The sequence below is a fragment of the Heloderma suspectum genome, chromosome 1 (genome assembly GCF_057233095.1).
Source record: "Heloderma suspectum isolate Gila_16-S chromosome 1, 16-S_ref, whole genome shotgun sequence".
In the NCBI taxonomy this organism is placed as follows: Eukaryota; Metazoa; Chordata; class Lepidosauria; order Squamata; family Helodermatidae; genus Heloderma; species Heloderma suspectum.
Window position 1 is genome coordinate 96,617,870 of NC_139458.1, and position 13,741 is coordinate 96,631,610.

Here is a 13,741-nt window from a genome sequence, read left to right on the forward strand (position 1 = left end):
GCCTACTCTAGAGTAAAAATGAAAAAGACATAGTTGCTAGATACAGATTTGAGGTGATGTCTGTTCCCACCCATCCTACTTCCATAGATGAAGAAAAGGTTAAAATGTGTATGTGTAGGGAGGGGAAGCCATTCCCAGATGCATACAAATCTATGGGGGCGGGATGCTCAGTAGAGGACTAATAGTGTAGAAACATGACAGGAAGGTAGAAACATGATTGACAATCTTACCTTCCTTCATGGCCAAGGGCTACATCCAGTGTCACATGAGCCGACTTTCACTTCCACAATGGAACTTTCCCTTTCTTGCCACCCCTTCACCCCATCTCCACACCCCCCATCTCTTTTGTTGGGTCCCCTAACTTTCTGGAGCAGATTTGGGACATGCAGACTGAAGGCTACAGGGGCAATAGGTTCTACCAGTGGTGTCCATTCCACTGGTGGACAGGCACTATTGGATGCATCCCGATAAATCAATTTAAAAATCTGACATGAGCACAGTGAGAACTACATTTCTGTCTCTCATACATGCACACCAATAGCAAGAGGGAGGCTCCGAATCACATTTAGTCCTTTTTTGCACTGTATGTCTCAGTGGTACTTTGATCTTTTCCTAACCATCCCATTTTTTCTGCCTCATCCTGTAAAAGGCTGTAAGGTTACACATGGACGTGACCACAGTATCCATTTATTTCCAGTGTTCCTAATAAAAGATGTTTGTTCTCTGAACAATGTGGTATTATAATTAATGTCAAGGGCCGCTTTTTGGTTTGCAGTTAATTGCTTTAAAATGGTGTTGTTGTTATTTCTTCTGCATGTTTTACACTTTCACATTGGACTTGTAATATTTTTCTTCAGGCATATCCCGTTATCCTAGGTGTTTTTGCTACAGGATTCCATATTAAAATTCCCAAAATAACTGTCTGTCCATTTCCTCTGGTTGGTGTTGCACAACAAAGAAACAGACTCGGACTTTTCTCTTAGTAGAATGAACTCTATTCATAATAGCCCCCCCCCCGCTTTTTTACCAAGTAAGTTTGAAACAAGATACCTCTATAAGTACTTGTAGTTAATTATGGGGTGCAAAGGTTTTTTTTGGGTTTGTTTGTTTTTTACTATTCCCAGATTCCCTTGTATATCTCAGGAGTACCTTAGCAAATTCCTACATTTTAAAAGAGGGCCTCCTATTATTTAATTACATCTATAGGTGACATAGTGTTTAATCATTCTATTAAAATAATTTGGGTATCATCCAAATATCCCCAAAAAATGTAAACGGCCTTGTGCTTAATAGATCTAGTTCTAAAGGAGGAATACGCACTGTACTGGCTATGAAGGTGCTCTTATAGAAAACTGAAATTGATGACACCTGATATTAAAGACAATAAGCCATTTCTACTAGCCAAGCAGCTACCATATCTTCAATAACCTGTCATTCATTTTTAAATTCTTTTTTCAACCAAAATCTGTTTTTCTATTGGAATTAAAACAAAACAGCACAGCAAAATAATCATTTGTCTAAGGGATCCTGAAATGCTGCATAAACTGTTTAAAGCCCAAAAACTCCTGTCAGAAGAAAAGAGCTCTCCATTTCATGGTGTTTAGCTCTTATCTGTATTATGTTGGTCTGTTTGACATTGGGAACTTTCATCTTCAAAGAACAACTACACTTTTACTAGTAAACTAATTGTGATTTTAGGGATTGAAGTTGAGTGTGTGTAGCCCTCAATATTTTAAGTGGATCCTAATATCAAATGAAAACTCATGATGGCAAAATATACACATATATTAGGAAAACATATTTTAAAAACATATATTAAACATGTATTCATAAAAGACTTTACAATGGAACACTCGTCTTACCTGTTAACAAGTGAGTATAATACATTTCCAGAACGGGGAAATTGTCCGCTCTCTCCAAGTGCTCCTTTCTGATACTACACTATTCCAGAAATGAAAGACAATAACTAAGTTCAATTTTTTTTAACGTAATTAAGGTGTGGCTCAGAGTTCTAAAAGAAGCATGCCTTTGTTGTTTTTGAACAACTTTAAACCGTAATTGGTCAGTGACACATGCTGATATTTGTAAAGTATTTTCACCTTATTTTCCCAAGCTGTCCAGTCATGCTTTAAAATTCTGCTTGATCCAAGGTTTAAAAATATGCAGTTACTCAGGTATGTAACTGGGGAGGGGCCATAGCTCAATGGTAGAGCAGATACTTTGCATGCAAATGGTCCCAAGTTCACTTAAAAGGTCAGGTAGCAGGTAAGAATGGGAGGGTGCTATTGCATTCAAGTCCTACTTGCAAATAGAATACTGGACTAGATGTATCCTTGGTCTGATCTAGCATGGCTCTTCTTGTGTACTTAATTTCTTAACTTAAGAAAAGCCATGCTGGATCGGACCAAAGGCCTACCTAGTTCAGCATTCTGTTCCTACAGTGGCCAACCAAATATCTCTGTGAAGCCAAGAAGCAGAACACAAGCACAATACTGCCCTGCCCTGCCCAGCACCTGTTATTCAGATGCATACTGCCTCTGATACTGGAGGTAATATCTAGCCATCAAGACTAGTAGCCACTGATAACAGTATCCTCCATGATTTTGTCTAATCCCCTCTTAAACCCAGTCAAGCTGGTTTACATCGCTACATCTTGTAGCAGTAAATTCCATAGTTTGACTATGTGCTGTGTGAAGATGTACTTTCTTTTAGCTATTCTAAATCTCCTACCATTGAGCTTCATTGGATGACCTCAGGTTCTAGTATTGTGAGCAAGGGAGAAATTTTCACCATACCATGCATCACATCTATCATGTACTCCCTGCTTACCATTTTTCTAAGCTAAAGAGCCCCACATTTCCTCATAGAAGAACCTTTCCTCATAGGGGAGTTGTCCCAGGCCCTTTGATAATTTTTGTTGCCCTGTGTCTGAGATGCCAGGGAGTGAACTTGGGACACTGGAGTGGGTTTTTTGGTTATGAAATCTTGTTTATTGCAAGGTGGCGATCCTGTACTCCTCCATTAGCTCCTCTGGTACTTCACATTTTCTTCACAGATGATGATATGGTGACTCTAGTCACAAGCTGAGAAACTGAGCATGACTTGGAGCACCTTTAAGGGCTCAGTCCTTAAATCCAATGGCTGGCTGGGGCATGCTGGGAATTGCAGGACTTTTTCTGTCTAAACATGCATAGGATTACACCCTAAATGTCTATAACTAAAAGATACAGTAGGTCAATAATTTTAATAAAGAATTGAAGAAATAACTATGCTAGGAAGTTTACGCAGAGGATTAAAGAAAGCATTCCCTCCCAGCCTTTGGCTTCAGTGTTTCCAGAAATTGCTAATCTAGTGTTCCCATAAAGGCTTTCTTATTACGTAGTTTTTAGAAATTACTTGGGGAGAGTAAAGGCTGGATAGCAATATATGAACACCCTGTTTTAAATATTATACATCATTCCAAAAGAAAATATTTCATTAAAAAATCCATACTCCCCCCCCCCCATTTTTCAGAAAAAAAGCAAAAAAAGGTCCTTGGAGAAAATGGTTTCCCTCATTTTTCTGGTCCCCCCCCCCCCCGGGCATTACCAATGATCAGGAGTTATGAAATTTGTATCTTAAACATCTGGAAGGCAGCAGATTGCCCACCCCTGCTCTAATCCAAGGGTGTTTACTATATGAAGGTTTGATCCTAGATCTCCAAAGGAACTTTGTCAGTCTTACTGGCCATGAACTGGGTAACTTGCTTTTCAAATACATCATTTAAACAGCATTTTCTTGAGCTTTGTAAATTCAAGACATTAAATGTGGACGTATCATGTCCTCTTATGTGCTTATATTCTGCATTCCTGTTTGTTTAAACAATATGAAGTTCAGTCCTAGGATTCATTGCACTGGTTGGAAAGAACATTGACAGAGCTGGGAAGTAAGGTCACAGTGCCACACTCATGGCGCTGCTGTGGTCCCAGGTCCAGTAGGTCATTAGCATCTCCCCATGCCTTGCCAGCGCTGCACAAGAGACAAACTACACCTTACCACTCACAATGTATAACTATGGCCCAATGCCTTTTTAAAAAGAAAAGAAAAAGCCACTTGAGAAAGAGGAATTCTATAAAATATTGGGTGTCAACCAAAGTAAGCCCCCCAATCAGAGCTATTAGCCTGACTGTACCTAATCACTTTCCCATCCTGTGCAAAGGCAGCAGTGAAGTTAGGTCATTTTGGACTCTGGACTTAATGGATTTATGAGCAGCTCTCTTTAGACAATGGGCAAATTGTGGCTCCCCAGATTTTTGGCCTACAAATCCCATCAGCTTTAGCCAACATAGCCAATGGTGAGGGATGATGGAAGCTGTAGGCCAAAGCATCTGGAAGGCCATACATTGCCAACCCCTGCTTCAGATGGGAACGTGCATTACTTCCCTTAGTTCAAAATGAGTAAGCTATCCCTGCTGCTTTTGGAGGCCCTCCTGCTTATTCTGCTGAGTGGGATGCTGAACCTCTGCCCCCTGCCCATGGGTAGTAGCTTGGGTTCCTCTATCCAATCCAGTTTCAAAAGTTTAAGCATAATCTCCCTCCTTCCAGCCTCCAGATTAAAGGAGGCAAAGGAGGCAAAGGTGGAAGAACAGTAGTTAGGATCAGTGTTAGGATTAGACATTAACCGTCTCCCACATAAAGCCTCAACTGTACCCCAAAAGGGACAAGTAAGCCACTGATTGTTGATTGTACTCTCCTGCAGCATCAGCTGCAATTCTCTCTGGGGGCACAGAATGGCAATTGTTAGAACAGCCTTCCCAAGCTGGTGCCCTCCAGTCAGCATGGGACAAGATGCCTGGGATGATGGGAGTTGTAATCCAACCCATCCGGAGGGCTCCAGGTCGACGAAGGCTGTGTTGGAATAACCAAAGAAGAGCCCTGGCCTGCTCTTGATCAGGCCAAGAGCCCATCCTGTCCAACCGGATGCTTCTGCAGAGCACACAGGCAGGGCATGAAGGCGACAGTCCTGCCCTGCTTTTGTTTATCCTCCCAGAAACTGGTATTCAGTAGCGTTACTGCCTTTGAACATGGCAGATTATTTAGCTATCATAGCTAATAGACATTGATAGACATATCACCATGAGTTTGTTTAATCCCTTTAGAAAACTGTCTAAGTCAATGGCCATCATTATATCTCGTGGCAACGAATTCCTTCAGCTAATTATGTGTTGTGCAAAGAAGGGCTTTCTTTCATCTGTCATAAATCTACTGCCAGTGCCGCCCAATTTCACTGAGTTCTAATATTATGACAGACAGAGAAAAATGTCCACTTTCACCATCACCCCCCGGCCATCATTTATAAACTTCTATCCTGCCCCACCCTATGTCATCTTTATTCTAAAGCAAAATGCCCCAAACAAATCCCTTACTGCTCAGACACTAAAGAATGTGTCCTCCTTTTTCTTGATTTCAGTGATTTAGGGGATCCTCCAGAAGCCACATATCCCAAATGGAGGGAGAGAAGCTCTGTGGAGGCCTGGTGTAGCACGGTCAGGTCTCAAAGTGGGAGAGAGCACCAGGACTGCTGCCAGCCTCCTCTGACAAAAAAGGGGGACTGGTAAATTGCCCAACATGAGACAGGAACACTGGACGAGGGAGCAGCTGCTGCGGCGGCGGCCATCTTCTTCCTTCTCCTCAATGCCTCTGGGCCTACCCCCAATCAGGGGCAAAGCCCAGAGGCACTGAGGAGAAGGAGACCACACGGGTGTGGCAACAGCGCTGCATGCAGGCAGGGCCAGGAGCAGAGGAAAGTGCTTCCCCCTGCATTACTCTGGGCAGCTGGCAATGGCTGAAGCGAGCAGTGCCTCTCTGTTGCAGGCAACTGCCCACATCCACTTCTGCCATCCCCGTCCAACTAGAGCAGTGTGGGTGGCGATTTAGAAGAGCCTGTGCCTCTCTAGGCAGGTGGGGACAGCCAGCAGCCAGCAAGAGAGGAGAAACTCTGCCGCCTGTTCTACTCAGGGCTCTGCGGCTGGTCCTGAGATATCCCCTGGTGCTCACTGGAGTGCTGAGAATGTTTAACAGGGTTTTTTTTTTAAGGTGCTGCTGCCCAGCATAGTGCAGGTGATGGCGATCCTCCTCTATCCTCTCCCGGCCCCCCACTAAACACATGGGACGATGGGGAGGAAGCCAGCTTGGAGAGGGTGGGAGGATGAAGAGGTCAGCCCAGGTGGCAGGGGTTGGGAGAAGAAAAGCGAGCTGAGGAAATTTGGGAGGCCAGCCAGGAGGTGCGGGAGGGAAGCGGAGGGCTCCCTGCCCTGGGCACCCTCTGACCTGAAGCCTGCCTGGCTCCACTCATACTTAGCGGTGGTAGTGGATGCAGTACAAATGCTGATAACCTACCACATTGGAGATTGATTTATTTCATTATTATTTAAAGTCCCCACCAAATGGGGGCAATTCAGAGCCAAGAGCCAGTACCATAGGGCTCCAGCTAATAGCATGTCCCCAAAGAAAGTTGGATGTGTACGTGTACTAAATCTGATGGTTGGCCTCGCTGCTGATCAACTAAATAGCAGGTGTAGTTACTGAAAAAGAGGACTTGTTACAAATGCCCCCACCCCCAATGGGGGGTTGGGTGCCAAAATTGCTCCGAGGAGGTTGGAGCCAAGTCCAGGCAAGGCAGCCCACACAGCTAGTGATATCAGTTCTGCTAGCCTTTAGCCTCCATTTGGACTTTTATAGGCCCCATTATCAGTTCCTTGTTGCAAATCTTGTTGGATACCAGGGTCCATGGGTTTCATGAGATTTGGATGATAACCTGGAAACCTCAAAAGACGAGACCCAACAAGGCTGTTCCTTTTCTCTGTCCTCACAAAGAAACCTCTCCCATCCACAGGATGGATGTGTTAGGGAACACTGGCATGCATTTCTTTCCCCAGTGTATTTTTTGCACTTTGGGACTTTTTAATGAGTTCCAGGGGGTTTTTTTGTCAGTGACTAGAACAAATTCTTGTTGAGTTGATATTTTGTTCTTTCCCTTGGACCTTTATTAAAGGGTTTTTATAGCAAAAAAGGGGGGGGATATCTATAAATCTGTCCAAGAATATAGCCAGATTTTTCAATGTTAGGGGGAGAACCTTGGAAATGGGCAAGAAAAGATGAAATGTGTTTTCTCTATCCATTTGAAACATCATATTTCATGTCTGCATTATAAGCAGAGGAAAGCTCTATTGCCTTATTTGGTAAAAAATACCCCACTATGAGCTAAATGGCAGAGAACAGACAGTCTTTCTTTTGTTATTGTTGCAGTATTTATTAATTGCAGCATGAGAAGTTTTCACACTGGTTTTCACACCAGACTGATGCTACTGGTTTTTGAAACCAAATATTGAAAGAATTAGTTTAGAGATAAAGTTCATAACCTCTGTTTAGATGAAAAAGAAGCACAGTTTGTGAGATTCTTACAGTGTAAAATGTCTAAGCTTCAAGTGTTTAAGTGATGTTGAAATATAAAGCATGTATCCAAAGTCAATTGAAAATGAACAACTGAATAGTTTGAATTTCATATATTGAATGTATAAACTTTCTTTTAACCTTTCCCCCCCTCCCTTCAGACAGGGTTTATAGGAAAGAGGTGTTTTGTTGTTGTTCAGTCGTTCAGTTGTGTCCGACTCATCGTGACCCCATGGACCATAGCACGCCAGGCCTTCCTGTCCTGCACTCTCTCCCGGAGTGTGCTCAAGTCCATATTCATTGCATCGGTGATGCTATCTAGCCATCTCATCCTCTGCCGTCCCCTTCTCCTTTTGCCTTCAATCTTTCCCAGCATCAGGGTCTTTTCCAGGGAGTTTTCTCTTCGCATTAGGTGGCCAAAATATTTGAGCTCATGTTTGACCACCTCCAGCTTACCTTGATTCCTTGATCTTACATTCCAGGTTCCTAAACAATATTGTTCTTTACAGCTTTGGACTTTCTTTTCACCACCAAACACATCCACAGCTGAGTGTCCTTTCGGCTTTGGTCCAGCCGCTTCACGCTTTCTGGCGCTACTTGGAAATTCCCTCTGCTCTTCCCCAATAGTATATTGGACACCTTCCGACCTGAGGGGCTCATCTTCCGGCGTCATCTCTTTTAGCCTTGTGATACGTTCCATGGGGTTTTCTTGGCAAGAATACTGGAGTGGGTTGCCATTTCCTTCTGCAGTGGACCACATTTTGTCAGAACTCTCCACCATGACCTGTCCGTCTTGGGTGGCCCTGCACGGCATAGCTTATGGCTTCACTGAGTTACGCAAGCCCCTTCACCACAACAAGGCAGTGATCCATGAAGGGGAAAGAGGTGTTTACTTAGGCATTTTTAAATGCATGAAGCAAACATTCCTGAAGGTCATTTCACAAATTACAGAGAGGCAAACTCAGGTTGCCACTGACTGTACACTCAACAGGAGTGGTAGCCAATGATGTGGAACAGGGATGAGGAATCATGCAGTGCAGTCATGTGAGGACATGGGGCTCCTTCACACTGAGCTTTTATCCTGCAATTGAGATTGCTCCTTCACGGAAGTTTGCTGATTCTTTACATGACGCTGTGACCCTCCAGGGCATCTCCTGCACTAAATGTCCTTTGTTCCATTTTTAAATAGATCGTAGATAATGAGCTATCAAATTACCCCATTGTGCTCCGCTTCAGTTTCCTCCGTGAAAAGAGTAAAAGTGGCAAAAAGAGGAGCAAGATCAATGAAAGATAATGGAAGACTCAGATATGGGGAGAAGGAGCAGGGGGAAAGGAAGCACATGAAAAAGGGAGTCATGATCCTGCATTTAAAACGGAAGCAGAAAGCCCCGTTTTAAATGCAGTATTTTAGGCTAGTGTAGAGATGCCCATGGGATATGTTGCACTACACAGGGGCCTGGTTTGCCCATAATGCTAAGCCATGAGTCAGGTTTGCATGTCATGGCTACTTGGGGTTTGTTTAAACCCAGGGTTTGTTAATTATGAACAAATGTGAGTGAATGAGTGTGCTGGCACCCACCCACCTACTCCTGCTGAGCTAAACAATCTAGGGATGTTTCCCTGCGTTGTTTATTGTGACATCCAAACCCAAAATTGTAGGCTGCTGGGGGAGGAACAATACAGTAACCGAAGAATAAACCATGGGTCACAAGACTGGGTTATTTCTCTCCCAACAACCTACAATTCTGGGTTCAGAAGTCATGATAAACAACTCAGGAATGGGTTGTTTAGCTCCACTTGGCTGCAGCAGTAACGATCAGATGGAAAGAAGTAGCATGCTCATTTGCTTCCGCTTCATTCTCAACTGTGGGTTGTTGTGACATGTGATCCGGGTCACGGTGTGGTTTGTTGAAATCTGGCTTGTTGTTGTGTCTGAACCCATCCCTGCAAACAAACCATGGTTTGTTAGCCAGCTACACACTACAAATAGAAGCCATGGTTTGTTGTTGGCTTATGAAGTCTGGCTTGTTTAAACCATGGCTTATCATTATATCTGAATCCAGAACCATGGCTTATCCCTGGCTTGTTTGCACTGCTATCTGCCCTGAAAGAGAGGCAATCAGCAAGAGCAGCCTGAAAACAAAACCATTCTGAAGGCTGGCAAAATGGGTGAGAGGGGAGACAAACAAAAAACAGAGAAAACAAGCTGTGGTTTGTCTGTCTGCAAGATAATTCCTGGCTAAAGCAACAACTGCTTAGCATTACATGTGAATGCAGCCATTATGGAGAGGATGATTTGAAATGGGGATGCTGTTTTTCAAGCACCACATTTCTTGGAATATGTAGTTCCATCCTTAATTTGGCTGCAAGCCTAACATTTAAAATGTGAGTCAGTGTATGCTTTATGGCAGGAAAATAATATCTGCCTTATAGCAGGCCAGTCTATTTGTCCAGCATTGTCTCCTCTGATTGGCAATGGATCTCTAGGGTCTTAGGGCCAGACTACATGTTATGCTAAACGCATAGTGTGCATTTACATCTTCAGTTGTTCTTTAATTAATTACAGGTGCAGGAGGTGGGTGGATCTCAATTATGATTGGGACTGTAGCACAGGGGCAGAGGAGGTTAATTCCATCCTCCCCAGCTGTGAACAAATTCATGGATAAGGCTATCATTGGCTACTAGTCCTGATGGCTACATGCTACCTCCAGTATCAGAGGCAGTATACCTATGTACACCAGTTGCTGGGGAATTTGGGTGGGGCAGAGCTGTTGCACCTATGTCCTGCTGGTGGGTTTCCCTTTGTCAGCTGGTTGGCCACTGTGTGAACAGAATGCTGGACTAGAGGGACCCTTGGTCTGATCCAAAATGTCTCTTCTTACATTCCTATGTTCTTAACTGGACAAAATCACACCTCCCTGCGCAGCTATGAGGCCTGGGGGGAAAAATTCCCATTGGCATCATTAGGAACTTTTTTCTAAAAACGAGAGATTTTTATCTGGATCGTGGGTAGGGAGGGAAGGCATCTGCCTCTCCTCCCCATGTGCTGCAGTCCCAATCAAACTCAGAACCCCACATATACCTGTAATTAGTTAAAGAAAAGCCAGAGATGTAGCTGCATGCTCTGCATTTAGCATAACATGTAGTTTGATCCTCAGGCAGAGATCTTTCACATCCTTCTACCTGCTCCTCTGAACCAGAGATGCCAGGGAGTCAACCTGGGACTTTCTGCTTGCAAAGCATGGGCTCTGCCACTGAGCCATGGCCCTTCCAGATGACAATAATTCTAAAATGGCTGGAAATCCGGGAATGAGAAGAAGTCTTTATGTTACTTTCAAAAGAGCAGTCCTCTCCCTTCATTAGGACCTGAAGCCAAGTGGTGACCAGGCCAAGAAGCAGAACAGCCCTGCATACATGATTTCTCTGCTAACTGATAATGGCAACAGCAGCTCCCGTGTACTCCTGCCAATATGTGCCAAACCCCAGACATCAAATCAATCCAGATAAAACAAGTGGGATGCCATGGTGCAGTGTATCCACCCTCCTCAAAGGAATGCTCCTGATCAGGTTCCAGCCAGCCATTCCCTGTAAGCAGGGCATTCCACTCTTCCCCCATCCCTTGCTCCATTGTCATTCTGCGTTCCATGGCTACTGAGCATGCTCAGGCCTCACTCTGTACTTGCGGGGGATGCCCCCTTTGTTATTTTTTTTTAAAGAATTTATGTCCTTCCACAAACTTATGGGTTCCCCTGAGCATGCTGATAACTCTCTCTTGTTTCTCAGTGGATCCATTCTGGCTGCAATCCTGTTGTCACTCAACCAGGTGCATTCGCTATTAGATTGAGTAATGACAATCAGAAGATGCATATTGCTTTCTGTCGTCGTCCCCTCCTATGATTAATCCAAGCTGGATGTTCTTGCCAGAGCACTTCTACCATGGCATTAATTTTCATAAACTCTGGAGAGCAGCCTAAGCATCACTTTCAACACATCAGCCTTCTGGGACACCACCATTTCACTTATATAGTAAGTCCAGCCCAGGCTGCCATTCTGCTCAAGCCAATGTTGTCATCCCAGTGCCAGGGCTTTTAACTGCTTCTCGGGCTCCTTTGCCACATCTTCTCCTTTTCTTCCCAGATTCATTTCCTCCCACCCGCATGGCACCTACTCCAAATTTACTATTGTTATTCAGTGCTTCCCCTACTTACTGTACATCTCTTTCAGGGCCAGTTTCAGTGACAAATTGCCTACCTATTCAATGGGTGGGACAACAATGAGCTTTAAAGGACCAGTTAAACCAGGGGTGGACAACTTTGGGGCGTCAGGGGGCCACATTGTCCCCGGGACTCCACCAGGGGCTGCTCGCGATTTACCTTGAAAATAAGTTGCACAGGGAGCATGCGCCTTGTTTGGAAGCAAAATCTCTGTTTTGGGGTTGGTTGGTTTTTGCTGTTACTGCTGCTGCAGCAGCAAATTCAGCAGGGGAGGGCAGTGGGGGCCACAGATGAGGCCAGGGGAACTGCATGGAGCCTGTGGCCATGTGTTGCCCTCTGAAACACTCTGCCTTTTTAATCTGCACCATTATACACATATTCATAGGTGGCATTACAGAAAACGTGTCAATTCCTGCTCAGTATGTTTGTGGGATGGCAGGGCGGAATTCCACTGTATTATAATGCCAGAAGGAAAGATTATGCAGAAACTGGTGCATAACCTGGTCCTGTTTAGACTGCTATGTTTATGAAATAAAAGAAGACATTTGTTTGACCCAGCCTAATCATGATTTGCAGGTCAGGTATTCATGACTGGGACTGTAGATTTAGTGTATTTTGTAAGCAGTCATAGGGAACTGCTTTGATATGGTTCCCAATGGCTGGGGAATTTTTTCAGGAATAGATAAGCCTTTGTAAATAACAAGTTTGTTTTAATTTTAAAAAACCCACCCAAAACACAAAGCTCACATACAAAAGGTGTTTTCACACACAGGTCTTAAAGCAGAGTTTGCATTTATCAGTTTGGAATGTACTAGTAAAATCTAAATTTACCACAGTGCACATGCCACTGGCAAATGACTCTCTGCTCTTGTATAGCCCACATTAAAAACAATTACAGCCACATACCTGAGATCTGAATCTCCCTTGTCTTCCCTTAAACAGTATTTTGACTGCCTTCACATGGCTTATATTAAACCCAGGCTGGCCTGACTTTAGTCTGTTTGTGTTGTAGCCGCCAGCCCCCCCACCCCCTGTGAGCTTCCCCAGCAGCTGCTATAATGGGCTAGACTGAAGGCCACCATATTTTGCCTCCCACAATGCAGTGCCTGGGCCCTGGCATCTTATGAGCAGCCTCTTGGTTCTCAACCCATTACAGCAATGATGCCTGGTAAGCCATACAACCCTCCTTCCTGCCTGGGTGCGGGGAAGGCTGAAGTTGGTAGCTGCAGCAGTGCCACTGGAGGGAGGGGGGAGTCACAGAAGGGGCCAGCAGCAGCAATGCTGGGGTGGTGGGGTGGTGGGGAAGAAGTACAGGCCCAGTCTTATCAGTGATACTGTACCCAGGGCTCACGCAAGCATGGTGCCAGTCCTGATTCTCTGGCCACCCTGGATCATTAGCATGCCATTTCCCATTCTTGGCCACTGACCATTAAGCAGTAGTGTAGTGGCAAATTCAGAAGTGCGGGGTCCCTTCATGACAGTCACAGCCACGCCCCCGCACAGCCACGCCCCCGCACAGCCACGCCCCCGTCTAAGATTACACAACCTTGTAAGATATACAACCTTCAGCTGGGATCCAAAAACAGTGCAGCTGAGAGTAAGGCAATGGTATTTTAATTGGATGTCTGAGAAAAAAATGCAGGGGTGTTGAAATCTTTTTCACTCACTCACTCACTCACTCAAACACAAACATTTTAGGTTTTCAAAATATGATACTCTATAGAAGCTTCACCCTCACTCAGTGGCAGAGAAGGGGAGGAGACAGCTGGAACAGCCTGGCCCACAGTGGTAGGCTGGGAGTGGGAGGGCCCTGGCTGAGACCTGGCTGTTAAAAAAGTCCCGGGTCTTCATCCCTGTGAAACCCCCAACCACTACACCCCTGCCATTAAGGGACATTAATATTCTCTTGTCCAAGCCCCAAAATCACTCACAACAATCTGATAGCAAACTCACTGGGTGGCATTGTGTCCTACTTCACAGAAGACAGCCCTCTATTTGAAGGGCTATCAGAGGAAACTTGTCTCTTTGAAGGCATCCTCTGTTTCAGGGGTGGGCAGGTTGTGGCTTTCCAGATATTTTGGCTTAAAATTCCCATG